The sequence below is a fragment of the Chenopodium album genome, chromosome 20 (assembly GCF_948465745.1).
Source record: "Chenopodium album chromosome 20, dcCheAlbu1.1, whole genome shotgun sequence".
Lineage (NCBI taxonomy): Eukaryota > Viridiplantae > Streptophyta > Magnoliopsida > Caryophyllales > Amaranthaceae > Chenopodium > Chenopodium album.
The window spans coordinates 22,709,435-22,712,356 of NC_137853.1; positions in this window are offsets into that span (position 1 = coordinate 22,709,435).

Consider the following 2,922-nt stretch of genomic DNA (forward strand, 5'->3'; position numbering starts at 1 on the left):
TACCCCCCCCCCCCAGCTTAAACCCAACAAAAAGGCATGCAAGACTAAACAAGATAAATCAAGCATAGGGAGGGTAGCCAAGAAGGCTCACTCGGCGCTGTGGTAGGGGTAGAACTAGAACTCCCCCCACCAATGCTATAGATAACACTACGAACCACATCTTCAGCAATCTTAGCACACTTCCCCTTGGTCCTACTCTCTCTCATAAGCAAATCTAACGCAAAGAAATGCATACAATCATCTACAACAGGAGGACCCGAACGTCCCCACCTCCCATCGGTCTCGAGTGTGGGAAAAGGGTTAGGGTTACCCGGATCATAAGCCTAATCACACCCTCGCGGTCTGTTATAGTCATAATCTCCTCAGGTGCCACATGAGGTCCCTCCCAATAGGGGTAACAAAGTCGAGGACCTACGACCTTATAAAAAGGCTCCCATTGGGGAATTGTTCCCTCTTGGACCGGCAAATAGGGATAGTTCAAATATGGCTCGATCTCACCTCTAGCAACATGTAAATCATATATCCTCTTAGCAAAATAATCATACCCCCCCCCAACAAAATCATTACCCAAAAAAGGGGAAGACAAAGCAAGGGTAAGAGCATCAATATTATCATGCAAGCTAGTCAAATCAAGAGTACAAGTAGAGGGAGAAGAAGGAGATCTAGAAGTACCTCCCCAAGAACTCGGGGGAACACGACGCTTTGGACGAGGGGAAGGCATAAAGACCCTTCGGAGAGAGCGGTCAATGGCCATTTTTCTTGGCCTCCAAGGCAAATCCGAATCCAAATCTCTCACCATAGCCTCGGGGTGAGGAATGAGACACCAATCCGTAGTACGGCAAACCTTCCAAACAAACAAATCTTTCTTGTTGGTGCGCTCCAAAAATCTTTGATTAATCAAGGCATAGATGCTTAGGAGATGTGAAGGGGTCTTCTCCCTCTTGTCTTAAATAGGCTCAAGGGACTTGAGCATTGGCCCATACTTCTTATCAAGTGAGAGCACAAGAATGGTGATCATCCCTCCAATTTGAATGCTACCCGAAAGGAGGATCCCATCACGAATATCGACAAACCTATCAAGCAAATGCGAGGCAAAATTTATGACTTCAACTTCATCATCCCAAGGCTTATCCACCAACCAACTTAACTCTTCACGGGATATGGCACCAAGGGATTCCTTAGAAAAGAAAGCATATGTGAGTGTACGGCTAAAATACCGCATAGCCGCGTGAATAATAGATGCCGACTTGGAGTATTGTGGCCTATAAGACTCCTCATTAGCAATGTGAGCCCACCAATCCTCCTCACAATATTTTTGATCCCTTTGCAAAGTGTCGAAGGCCGGATAAATGTATGGTGCTCAACCTAGAGGCTCAGGAAATTGGAATGCCTCATTAAAATAAGATAGTGTTATTGTGTGGTCATTGTTGAAGACTTGGAAAGATAGAGTTGTAGGAGAATCATCATCCTCATCTCCATGAACCTCAAGAGATGCGAGGAACTCGAAAGTGAGACGAGCAAAGGTCGGAGCATTAAGATCAATGAAGGCCTCAAGCCCTAGATTCCTAGCCAACATTCTCACGTCCTCATCAATACCAAGCAAGGTTGTTACTTCCCTATCATAGAATCTTGTGGAGTAAAGCTTCCTAGATGATAAGTTGTAAAACTTATCCCAATGCTCTTTTTTGGTGAATTCAATGCCATAAGTTTCCTCAATGATGGATGGAGGTGCAACCACTTCTCTGACTAGAATATTTTGCTCGCTTAGCACGATGAATGGGAACCATCTACATACCACAATCAAGAGAAAGGTCCAAAACAAGGGAAAATAATGTGCAAATACAAAGCATGATAGCGGCAAATCTATTAAGGTCCAAAATATTCAAGAGAATAAGCAAGTATTCACACTCAAGTGAAAAATGCATATAGAAAATCACAATTATTGACCATAATCATACATAGTAAGCAACATCATCACGCATGACCATCCAAACCCTTATGAGCATCATCATCACCAACACTACAACACCAAATAACAAAGCCAACAATGGTAGTGTCAAAATATTCAATAAACTCAAGTAAAATCAACACCACATCTCAAATAATCATCAACAAATCATCAATATCACAATCAACATATATTGAAGCAAGTAGTAAGCAACATGGGTATGAAGTAATAAGAGTAGTACCAAATCAAATCAAATCTCCATGAACAATAAAGGTAGAAAATTTATCACAAAAATGAAGAAATCATACCTTCAATTGATAGGAAATCACAAGGAAATGAAACAAGGAGCACTACTACTAACTAACAATCCCAATTGCAAACCATAAAACTTCAATCAAAGAGTTGATGGGACGGAGAACGGTAGGTCGTTGGTCTACCACCCCACCCTATCAAACAAAATTTGTAGCTTAACTAACCCCTATTTAGCGTAGTGGCAAGTCAAGGTCGAACCCAAGGGAATGGATATCAAGTGCACGAAGTCTAGATCAAGCTATTTCGGAATCAAGAAGGGGTTTGAGGTAGAACTAAGGCTAACTAGGTATGCAAACTTGTATTAAATCAATCTAAGACACTAGGGCAATGGATCCACATGCAATCATAATGGAAACGGTAATTTGGGAGGTCAAACCGACTAAGTCAAGCGATATGAAGGAAAATCATCATGTATCCAAAAGAGCATACTAAGGTGGTTCACCTAGAGGTCTAACTAGCGTCAACTACGCTAAACACTACCTAGGGAACGTCACAAAGCACCTCAATCGTCAAATTGCAAGTCTACTAATCAATGGTACGTATCATAGCAAGCTTACAATGCAATCTAGTGTATTAATCAAAGATGGCCAAACCTCAATTAATCACACACATGCACATGAAAAATCAACCAAGTTTAATCATATCATCAACTCCATCAATTA